Source organism: Gymnogyps californianus, chromosome 1, assembly GCF_018139145.2.
Source record: "Gymnogyps californianus isolate 813 chromosome 1, ASM1813914v2, whole genome shotgun sequence".
Taxonomy (NCBI): Eukaryota; Metazoa; Chordata; class Aves; order Accipitriformes; family Cathartidae; genus Gymnogyps; species Gymnogyps californianus.
This window is the reverse complement of record NC_059471.1, coordinates 29210655-29223324: the sequence shown is the minus strand read 5'-3', so window position 1 is coordinate 29223324 and position 12670 is coordinate 29210655.

Genomic DNA, 12670 nt, shown 5'->3' with positions numbered 1-12670 from the left:
TGCACCCCGAGCCCTGCTCTTCAGAGCACACTGTCACCTGCACAAAGGGTCACAGCAGAGAGTGTGCTGAATGCTTCTCCACAAATGTCTGCAACCAGCTGGCGCAGAGAGGACCAGTTGCATGATCTGAAGATCTATATGCGTGCACACGAGGGCCTGGACTGTTTGCATATATACAGATCTTTAAGTTAAAATCTCTATCTGACAAAGATTTTAGAAGACACAGACCTATATGCAGATAATTCCACTACGGTTTAGTTTCATCTGCCTCTTTGCGAGGCACCTAAGAAAGACCATATATTGAGCTGCAAGAACTCACTGGTTTGATGCAATACTGATTTTCAGGATGTAATGGCCAGTATTGAAGTAGATCAGCCAGAAGTGTACTATCTGTCAGCCAGATCACAGGCTCCACAGTATTGGGACTCTAGCATTTAGTACACTCAATTCAATTAAAAATGAAATATTAAAAAAAAAACTAGTGATAAAGGCAATGCTTCTCGCAGAACAGGTAATCGGAGCACAGACTCTGTCATCAAAGGAAACTGGTAGCGCCAAGTGATGAGGAAGATTGAGAAGGTGAGGGACAAGCCCCAGATTGTCAGGTTTCATGGGAAGAACATCAAAATTCATGTCCGTGACTTAAGGCAGCTTTAACTACTAAAGATCTAGATGCAAGCTACTACGACAAATCTATTCTCTTGCCTGCGAAGCCATGGGCTCTCCACCATTCAATAAAGCACCTAATGCTAGGTATTACTGCAGGGAGGGGGTCACCAGATCAGGCTCAGTACCACAAATCTTATTCCTACCACCAAGAAGAAAACTCCCTTCTTTGTACCGCAGCGCGGATGAGAAGCATTTAGACCGCTTATTAACACTAGACTGCATCCAGTTCATTTGATGCAGTATTCAAAATTCATTAACTTGATTTTGTTTCACGCTTAGACAGCCTGGGAATAATGAGGTCTGGGTTCATGACCAAAGCAGCAAAAATTTGCCTTTTTTCTTTTTTTTCCAAAAAAATGCATCAAGCCAATGAGAAAATTGCTTTCAGCCTTCCCTGTACTTTTTTTATTAGAACAGGAGGAGGAATGAGCAACTTTCTTCAGCATTGCGGTGCAGCTCCTCACTATCCTGACAACAAGCTCTCCCCCCGTGCCCCCTCCCTCTCTGCTTGGCCTCAAGGGTACGCTCCAGGGATGCTGGGAAAGAAGAGTCATGGGAATATTTTAGCCCCAGCATCCCCTTTGTCCTGGTTTTGGCTGGGACAGAGTTAATTCTCTTCTTAGTATATGGTACAGTGCTGTGTTTTGGATTTAGGGTGAGAATAATGTTGATAACACTCTGATGTTTTAGTTGTTGCTAAGTAGCGCTTATCTTAAGCCAAGGACTTTTCAGTTTCCCATGCTCTGCCAGCAAGCAGGTGTGCAAGAAGCTGGGAGGGAGCACAGCCGGGGCAGCTGACCCGAACTAGCCAAAGGGGTATTCCATACCAAGGAATGTCATGCCCAGTATATAAACAGGGGGGAGTTGGCCGGGAGGGGTGGATCGCGGCTCCGGCATCAGTCAGCGGGTGGTGAGCAATTGCATTGTGCATCACTGGGGTTTTTTTTCCTCCCCCGCCACCCTCCTTTTTTTGTTATATTCCTTTTCATTACTATTATTATTATTATTATATTTCATTATTATTATTGTTAGTATTATATTTTACTTTAGTTATTAAACTGTTCTTATCTCAACCCACGAGTTCTGCCTTCTTTCCTGATTCTCCTCCCCATCCCACCGGGAGCGGGGGCGGCGGGGAAGGGGAGTGAGGGAGCGGCTGTGTGGTGCTTGGCTGCTGACTGGGGTTAAACCACAACACCCTTTTACCTCTCCCTCCCACAGGCCTGGCAGCACCCTGGGCATGTATCCCTCTCCTTGCACTTTCCTTCCCAGAAGTTACAGAAATCCCCAACATACGTGGAAATGCACAGCCAGCCCCTCCTTTCAAAACAAAATGTAAATAGTTAATCGGACCTCCCTGCAAAGGTGGTTCCCTGTTTAAGTGCACACAAAGAGGACCACATGCTTATTTCCTCCTGTTTGTGCCTTCCCACAGTTTAAAATAATAATATGGCTTTGTATATGGAAAAGAAGCCATCTGAAAATGAAAACACTCTCTCACCCACCGCATTTCAAATGCTGCTTAAACTCAAACTTGCATTTATTGTAATGTCTACCTCGAGAAATATTATTTCAATATTGTCCATCGTCTCCTCTTCCCTCTCGCCTGTCCCCAGCCCCCAAGGACACTTTGCTCACGGTGGCCAGCTCTTCTTATCACAAACACCCGGCACAGTGAAAATCTGCGGGCAAGTTACAGGATCCCACCCTGTATGTTTACTTTGGCTCATACCACAAAGGCATTTGCCTTCTGCTTCTTTTGGCAAAATAGAGCGTAAGAGACGGGCAAGACGAACATCCTCTGCTCTCCTGCTCCCCTTTACCGTGTCTCTGGCAGCCACTTGCAGATGAAAACCAGGAACCATCACAGGCCTTATGTCCTCCACTGCATTCCCGCCACCCCCACGCTCACCAACCGTCTCAGTTTTCCTAGGTACCCAGTGATATAAAGGCAATTCAAATTGAATGTATAAAAAGATTAAAGGGTATTTCTCATCCTCCAGTCTTTTGAAAAACATAAAAGCAAGGACTGATTCTACTATTTCAATGCATTTTAAGCCACAGAAACATCAAAACTTGGCCGCTGCTTTCTATTTTGGATAAGAAGCTATCCCAACGTTCAGAAGAACTGGCAAAAATATTTTGTTTGTTACTTGACAAAACCAGATGTTTACGCTCTGTAGGAGAAAAATCCTTGCACGCAAATTTTTAAATGAGAAGGAAAAAATTAGAGAAGGGATGTGGATACAAAAAAAAAAAAAGGTTTATTTCCCTTTAAAAAAAAACAAAAAAGCAGGGAAAAAAAACCCACAAATGCCAAATCATTGAAGAATCTCCCCCCCAAAACCAGAAATGTGCACAGGTTCAAATACAATATTTACAAAGCTTTTAGTATTGTTTAACAGCTTCAGAAAAAAAGAAGGGGCACAAATACACCTATGTGTGTATTGGCGAGAAGGGGTGTTTCTATGCTAGATCAGAGGAAAACAGCAGGTTCACATAAGGACACAAAGACGAGGCATGCAGAAATGTTTTCCTCAGGCACATCCTAGGTCTCAAAAGAGAGTTTCCTGATACCAGCTAACACCCACACATAAAATGGCATCTATGAGGCTGTATAGTGAGACACCATCTGCAAGAGGATCAGAAAAGCAATCACCTCCAAAAATACCAAAAAAGGTGCCTGGGATTCCCAGGTGTTGCCCCTCCTGCTTGCTTCTGCCTCGAGAGAAATCCTAACGAAATAATGAAAATGCATCTGACTCTACATCCATATGGGAGTGTGAAAGAACCGGCCGCAGTTACCAACTGTTTTGTCTCTCACACCAAAGGAGGCCTGCTTACTTTTAAGGGGAGGTGTACACCAAGTCTGTTTGCTCTACCAGTCTTGCGCATATTTTTACAGTAACTATGTAAAAAATATGTAAATAATGAAAACATGAAATTATGACAATTCTTTCCCTCCCCTGTTCTGCACATAAAAGTTTCAACTCAAAATGCACAGAAGAGCAAGGGTCTAGTCTGAAAGCAAAGAATCCCTAAAGAAAGCAGTGTTATGAAGCTCATTTAAACAATATAGAAAAAAAAAGAAAAGAATAAAATTTAAAAGGGACTCATTGACACAGAAGCAGCAGTAGCTGGAGAGCGCTTTAAAGGAAGTGCCAGAGCTGAATGGAAAACATTCCTATCTGACAGCTCTAAACCAGACCCAAGACGAGTAGCAACTGAAACTGCTGATGTGCATGAGCATGGCATCTAAAGCCCAGCTCCCAATATGAAGATTTCAGAGCAAACCCACCAGCATGAAGAGCAACCCTTGCTGCCCCAGACAGGAGTTGGAGCACTCATGCCTGCCCTGGGGCAAAGCAGGGCTTGGGGGCAGCAGGAAGAGGCAGAGGCTCCTGCTCCCCATCCTGACCGCCTCCAGCCAGCAGGAAGGAGATCATCTGACAGGAATATGCCCCGGGGCTGGACTAACTTTTTGGGAAAGCATGGAGGTGGAGCAGGGCAGGGAGATACTGCTGGATTGGGAGCACTAAGTCTCAAGCCCTGGCCTGACATGCAGCTCTTGGCGTTATGGCATCCACAGTTCAGTGGCAGGTCCGGTGGGAAAGGTGGTCGTTGTCCATGGCCTGTGTGACTGATGGGGTAAAACCGCTCCATCAAGGGCAGCCCTCAGAGGCCTGGCATCAGGCTGCCCCACCGTCCCCTAAAATGGCTATTTCTTTTGTGTACTCCCATTCAGAAGTGTGAAGGCCAAGGGTTTAACACAGCAGTGAGGTGATACAGAATAAATGTAAGAAAATCAACTGAACTGGGAAAAAACAACCCAAAGAACAAGAAACCACAGCACTGGGTGACAACCTCCTGTACGTGCACATGGTGACCAGCGCCCTGACAACGGATGCAACCCCATGGCTGTAAATTCAACAAGGTTTGTGCTCTCCTCAGCTTTGCGCCCTGGCTGCTAGCTGCCCCTGGCTGGGTCCCCATGCTCCCTCCACCCCTGTGCTCCATGGTCACCTCATGGGGTGGCTTGTCTCTGGGAAAGCCATCCCTCTCCCCCCCACCTCCCCTTCCCAAGAGGTGCAGCCACCTCTGAAACACCAGTGTAAAGCGCTCAGCCTCTGCAGCACGAGGCTGAGGCCGTGCCAGGTGCACCCCACAGCTCCCTGAGCATCACCCACACCGAGATCCCACACGGCTGCTGCTCCTCTCTGGTGCTCCAGCAAGGCTCTCCCCCCCAGGGCTGGCACTGTCCTCCCGCCCTCCTTCTCCTGGCCTGCAGGGATGCCAATTTTCACATCCTGAAATTCAAGAGCCAGACTCCTCACCGCGATGCCAGGCAGTCAGCCAGCGAGGAGACAGGGCTCGTCCCGTTCAGCACCTTCCCCTCTGCCTCTCCCCATCTGCTCATCCACAAATGCCGGCTCTCACTGAACCTCTCACCCTGTGTCTCCGAAGGTTTTGGGCTGCTCCTCTCCCCGTACCTCCACAGGCTGAAACCAGCTATCGCCCTCTCACCTTCAAGCACACAACTGCAGAAGAATTATCTTATCTGTGTTGCTGTTTTACCTTTCCTGCTTTGTTCTTTCACAACCCGCTGATTCATGGCTTTGGATTCAGGCAGGCAGTAACACACAACTGAAAAGCCACATACTATTAATTAAATACTTCAGATGCTTTCCCAGTTTGTTATAGGCAGCCAGTGAACAACAAAATGAGGACAGAGCAGCCTCAGGAACATCAAAGGTTCTGAGTCTTCAATTTTGTGCCTATAACAGCAGCACTTTTGAGTGGGCAGAAGTTCAACCCTCATCCTCCTTAACAAATTTCAGTGCAACTTGTCCATCCATCTTGTTAGCACATATTGTTTAAATGTATTAGATCTTAATGGGTTGTTCTTCCTTCCCTCTTCCCCCAAGCTTAGTGAAGATTAACAAACGTCTAGCTACTATTTTCAGTAACTACTTGTAACACAACGTGTTATTTTTCAAACAGTTCCTGAGTCTTAAGGGAAAAACCACCCTCCCCACCTGGATATCAAGATTCAATGAAAACAGTACTTTAAAGCAGCCTTTATGGTGCTTTTGTTTTCAAAATACTAAGTTAGTTGCCCTAATGATTCTGCCAAGGGACTGCTATTCCCCATCTGGGCACAGGTTTCTCTGACAGTACAGATGATGGGGAAAGATTTAGGCAGTTGCAGCTAGTCTTACTGAAATGATACCTACGCCGTAGCTAACAAACCTTAGAGACCTTAACAGGTACTTTTAAATTAAAGGGAGCTATGTAAACCATGCTTGGTTTAGTGGGGAAGGGGAAAGCCTTGTTGTAAACGGATTGTTTCTAATTTAGAATTAAAACAAAGCAAAACACTTTGTGATGTTCTTCACAGCTCCAGTACAAGCAACGCGTATATCCCAGTGAACTGAATACAGAAAAGAGATCCTTTGGTAGAACAAAGTCATTTATGTCATGATTGTTTTCTAGCAAACATTTATAATATAAGAAGGAACTCGAGGCAGAAAACGCCTTCAGGTATATTTGGTCTGTCCCGGCTGTTATTTCATTCCAGTCTGACGCTAACTATTTAAGCCAGTCTAAGCACACGCAGTTTCAAAGGACACAAAATTTGTTCTGAGAGTTTCCTTTCCTTAAATATTCACAATATTCACTGATCCAAACTACATTACTGTAATTTACATACCTTTTAAATAGCAAAACCTCTTTTTAAAATAATGACCCTCATCATGTTTTTATCAGCATTGATCTTTCTAAGCCTCTTCTCCACAACAGTTAATCTCCAAAAATACCACAGTTATATACAACACTGAATAATTAAAAAAAAAAATGTTGCCACAGATGTATTATCAAGAACTTTGACTAGCATCCACTTAGTAGTTACAAATAAACTACTTACCTACTATTAGGACCTTTTAATGTTTCTGCAATTTCTATTATTCCAGAGAATAGCCTGGTATGAGCTGCTGTCAAACTACTCAAGCAATTGCCATTCAAAAGGAGAAATATTAATATGTTTCCTTACTAAGACTCACCACTCTATATTATTAGAGGTGGAGCTGAAAAAATGCTCATCAGTTACTACAACATAACTCATCATTAACATCTGCTTTCAAAGATTACTTTCAGAGGATCTCCAGAGGACTTTGCATTTGTGTACTGCTTGTTACAGGGCAGGCATCCATGCTGGGGATTGAGACAATTTAGATAAAAAAGGTTTAACCTCCTTTAATATACAACCCATGTCTAGCATGCTTTGTTTTAAATTCTGCAGTTCAGAAACACCTCTTTCGTCTCAACACAAACACACCAGCTCACTGACCTGTCTTTCAACTGTATTGACTTCTGGCATTCCCATGGAGTAACTCTGCAAAAGTTTCTCTTCTTTCTGCAAGTTACTGCTTGCTTTTACCGGAGATCCTGTCTTGGACTTTTCACCAATAATCAGTAGTTCAGGCACATCATGAGCTGCCTGCCGCTTACAAACAGACACCAGGGTTATGTTTTTGTTGTTTAAAGTAGCTAAGCAGGACAGTTCCCTTTTCATTTTATTGTCCAGTTTTCTCTCCATTATCTTTCTGGGCTTTAAATACTGCAACGCCAAAGGAAAGCTTTACAAGAGCGGTTATTTGGTGTCTTATCAGCCACGCTTCTTTCAGCTACATTTACAACAGCTTGAAGAGTTCTGCCCGTCTAATCAACGTGCTCATTAGGCATTCATCACGAAATCTCAGATGTAACCTGTGATCCTTGTGTACACTGCTCGCTGCACTCAGCTACCTGCTCTTCCTGCCAGTTTAAATGCTTCCCACCAATTGGCATCCCTTGTGCTTACCGAACTGCGTTCAGCACTGCTAATCTTTGCACACGGCGTTGCAGCAAGCTCAGCCAAGGCTGCCTTTCACAAGCTAGTCAAACATGACCTGTGTGCAGCAAGCCAGTGCATAATTAACTCAGCCAGCCAGGCATTAGCTCCTTGTGGCCATGTGCATAATCACAGCTCCTACAAAGGGCAATGCTATTCCGTTTCCTTCTTCTATAAAATTATCAGGGATTTCTCAGATAAAATGTGGTCCCTTCTAACATTGAAAACCTGTCTGTGATTATATCATTAGATAAGGTTCCTAGACTGAAGGTCTTTCACTCAGTCAGGGCATAAGAACATTCATTCTTTGTTTCAAGAGGGGAAAAGAAAAAAGAGTGAGTACAATATTTTTAAAATGTGTCTCTTTACCATCAGCAAGCTTTACTGAAAAACAAACAAACAAAATTAAACCAGCAATTAGTGCGAGAAAGTAAAAAAAAAAAAAAAAGAAGATATTCCCTTTGGCAAACTCAGTTCCCCTTAAGTCCTGTGGGCAACTACAGGAACATCTAATTCAGACAGCCATACACAGGACACATGACAGGTACTACCACTAGAAGTGCCTTCAGCCAAGCCTGAATAGATTCCTCTGGGATTGCCCGCAGCAAATTCACAGCGCTGTGCTAACTTGGTGACTGGGATCTCTAGTTCCCTAACCCCACAGTAGTGCAGTCCACTTCTGAAGACACCCCTGAACAGGGACACCTAAAGAATGGCTATGCAGGGAATTTTTACAATATAGTTGATGTGTCATCAATTCACACCCTCCCTGGCTATGCAGTGACCTCACTGCACAGGCAAGCCTTAAAATAATTGTTTTACATTTAATCAGAATCTCTTGGACTTGTTGGAAAAAGTCACCAAATTTAATCCTACGCAGAGGTTAGCACACAGGGTCAAAATCTCAGCGTATCTCTGTCACGTCACGAAAACCTCAGGGAATAGATGACAGACGCTCCATCTGTCTGGCAGGACAAATTCAGATTCTTTTTACTTCCAAAAGCAGAGGTACATCCCTCACACCCCTGCCACAAAGACAGTGGTCCAGAAAGCCACCATGCAGGACATTAGCATCCTGGGTTTGTCTTCGTGTCATAACTTCCCCACAAAGATAAATCCTCCGCTCTGCTCACACCATCCAGTTCTTGACTCCAGAGTTAAGAACCATCTTTGGAAAAACAAGGTCTTCTGCCAATGAAGCGAAACTCAAAATACTGTTGTAGCACTATTTTGTATCATTGTCTTAATATACAAGACCAGTGATAATATTAAACTTAAAAAACAGGGTTATTTTGAAAACATTTTGAGAAATGGCCCTTCTAAAGAGTATTACTACAAAGAGTAAAGCATCTGTGTTTGGTCTGTATTTATCAATGAAACCAATTAAAAACACACCTGACTTCAGCTGGAACACTTTTCTGAAAAAGAAAACTGTGTTAAAGGTAAAATATTTTGAGGAATTACTGATTTTAACTGGTTTTGAAACAAGCAATTGAAAATCATACAATTTGACTTACTCACATGAAAACATTTCAGTACAATGTCTTTAAATACTAAAGCTACATCTACATACTAAATATATATCTATAAAGTTAAAAACTATTTTTTGCCATTCTAAAACAAAACAATTCTCTGATCCCAAATCAAAGATATTCAGAAATTCAGCTCTGCGTCCTAATTCCAAATAACAGAAATTTCAAATTCTAGATTGTCTTAGGGAACAGAAATTCCAGTTTCTGGCCAGCTCTAAAGTATACACTTGATCCACTCATCTCCGACAGTATCTTTACTATTAAAAATATCCTAAACCCTACCTAGCTTGTTTCTACAAGTAACTAACATTCATGAAATTATCATGTGATGAAACGTACTGTAAAAACAAGTTGCTTTTTTTTCTTCTTCATTTCAGGTTCACCAGCAAAGCTCAACTTAGGCTGACAAAATAAAGAGATGTTTAGTAAGTATCTTCTCTGCGATTCCCCTCAATCATCCTTTTTTTCCCCAAATTTCTGAGCAATTCTAAGGTAAAAATCTGTTTGTTTCTAAAAGCAATGGAGACAAGTTCTTACTTAGTGCCCCATAGTCCTTTGCCTTCAGCAGTGTTCAGTCCTGAATACTGATTTGGCGGTAGAGAAGAAACACACGAGGTTGTGCTTTGAACATGTTCAGTTTATGAGATATTTACCCACATTAAAAAGTATTATTTGGCTGGGAAAAAAGTTTGCTATAGTTCCTCAGATGAAAGGGGCATAAGATATATTTCAACCAGTCTAGCTGATTTAAAATACCTAGTTTAGCTGCAGGCTCAAGCAGAGCTATATGGCAATGGCAAATGAAACCTGTGCAGCTGACTGACTTACAAGCAGCTGTTGGAGAAGAGGTACCATTCACAAAGCAGAAACTGCTGAGCATCTTGTAAAACCAACCAATTTCCATTTACCTTAATACACCAGACTGAAAGCTCAGAGGTCCTGCCCCATCCCAACCACTCTACAACTCTCTTATGGGTCAGGAGGCAGTTCGGGAAGGGATCCGATGTCGGCACCTCAAGGGTGGCAATGTCTGCCAGGGGAGCAAGGCAGCTGCTTGGAGTTAACTGCTGCGATCGCCTGCTGCTGAACTCCAACAGACTGCTACTGGTTTCCAAATTATTTTACCCATTCTGACTCAATTAATTGCCCCTTTAGAGTTGATGCTAACTGTGTTAGCTGCGAATTGGGGGTGAGCATTTTCATTAAGGCTGGTATGAGAAAGGCAATGTTGCCCGTCTCATCTGATAACAGTATCATTCCCTGGTTCAAGGCTAGATTTTGCACAGCTTAGGAGTTTCACCAGGAAGAATCACTCAGGTTTGGTAGCATGAGATTTAGATGGCAAATAGAAAATATGCCTGCTGCCTTCACAGCTCTCTGCTAGTGTCAGGCAGAGATGTTTGCATTTTCATGTCAGAAAATGCAGAACATCCCAAGAAAATTAAATCCCTTTGACTTAAAGCCTCACAAGCTGGTAAAACATGAGTTTTGCCCTTTACATTACCCACTACTATCGGAGAATATGATAAACAGACAAGAACTATGTGTTTTCAGGTAAATTATGTTTCCTGGGTGCATTCATCCCTGGCTTTATAGGATGTTCTGGCCTGCATCTAATCCCTCTGGCTCCTTGCCCAAAGAAAGCATCTTAAAATAGTCTTAACAATGCCTTGAAAGATGAGACGCTTGGGTTCAAGGAAAAAACTGGGGGCCTGGAGGTAGAGGGGTCATATTGCCTTAATCTGACAGACAGGAGGAACCGGTTCAGATACATGCGCATCATGTCAATGCAAAGAGGGATGTATTAGTATTAACACATCGCTCTAGAAATCCAGTCTGCCTTTGAACGTTAATCGTTTTCCTACTCTCCTCCTCAGACGTCATTTTAAACCACTGAAATACAATCCATCCTGCGGCATACAAACAATGATATGAGGCTAAAACCCAAGCAATTTCACATTTGACAGTATTTTCAGTTCTTTTTAATTTGTCTTCAGGATGCAGTCAGCTAAAATTTTTTAATTTTTTTCCCCATCATAACAGAGTTAGATTGACTTTGGTTTTTACACATATAATGCAACTGCAGGAACTGGAGCTTTAAGAAAGAAAAAAAAAGGGAACAAAGCAAAGTATTGCAAAGCTCCTAGTAACATCACAAACAACAGTGCTGGTAACTCACAGTTATCAACAAGTTGTTAACAACATTGCTTGGGGGGAACCGATGAAACACCCAGCCCTTGTGTGAAACAACTATTTCTCCTCTGTCAGTGTCCTCTTTAAGCCAAAAGAGAAGTAGTTAGTAAAGGTATGCACTTTTTTCTTCAAGCAAATCCCTGCACTTGCTCAACAGCCATTTTCAGTCCTACTAAGCAACACAAGCCTCACATTTCCTCCATGAAGTCAGCTGAAAGTTCAGTGGAAGCTTGGTCAGATTCATGGTACATAACGACGTCCTTGACTTCTCCAAACCGACACACTTATTACAGAAAATAAAAAAAAAAGGCCATACCTTTTTAGCATTGAAGAGGCAACAAAACTCCCTCTTTACCTACATTTGCTCCTAGTTTTGAGCCATGAAATCAGAAAGATAACTCTTTGGCTACAGTCCTAAGAAAATTGGCAGCCATCAGATACACAAGCGTTTCTATAGCATGAATGGTATACATATTTCTTTCAACAGATGAAGCGGCATAATCATAAGTAATATTATTTCTTACACTATAAGAAAAAAGGAAACTGTACATAACTCTGAAATACAAGGAATCGAATTCCTACCTGCCATGAATAAAATTGCTTAAGAGTTGATGGCCTCATTTCAAATCAAATCAGCTCAGACTTTGGCTTCAGTTTTTCAGGAAGCAGACTCAATCTTCTCTAAATATTTAAAAAAGGTTTGTTTGCTCTAAACCAGCAAAACTCAGCGGAGTATCTCTTTTGTAACAGGGCCCCAAAATGCGTACTAAATTTTTCATTCCACGGCTTCCAATATGATTGCAAATTGTGTGGACTTGGTACTTTGTCTGCTTTTAGCAGTGTTGATTTCATTATTAATTTCTGTTATCTGTCTATTTACACTACAGGAATTTGTTTTCAAGTGCCTGGAAACTAGCAGGCTGATCGTATTACCACAGGAAAAGGCACACCTTTTGGGTCAGGGTTTAAGTGCAAAGAACAATTGCAATCTGCATGAATTAATTAGAGTCCAGATTTCCAGTAACGTTCATTCACCTAGCAGGTAAAGAAGGCTGGCAGAACTTGTTGGGCAGTGCCACAACAAAACCAGTATTTTCACTTCTGTGTTTCCAATTTAATTTTCTGACCATTGTCCATGCTTTGCTCTTGCTCAGAGCTGGTTTTGGCTTGTAAAGTTTGAGCAAAAGCTTTTTTGAATTCCATACAGAGAAAAAGGACCTACATTTTATCCATCTTAACTGCAGTATTTCAAATATAATTTGAGAATGAGTAATATTACAAAAGTAACTATTTTTAAAGGCTAATTTGAGAAGACAAAGACCTATATATCAGTCATTGCTAAAGATCATAGCTTTTGTCACCTACATTTTCTATCCACATTTAGAAA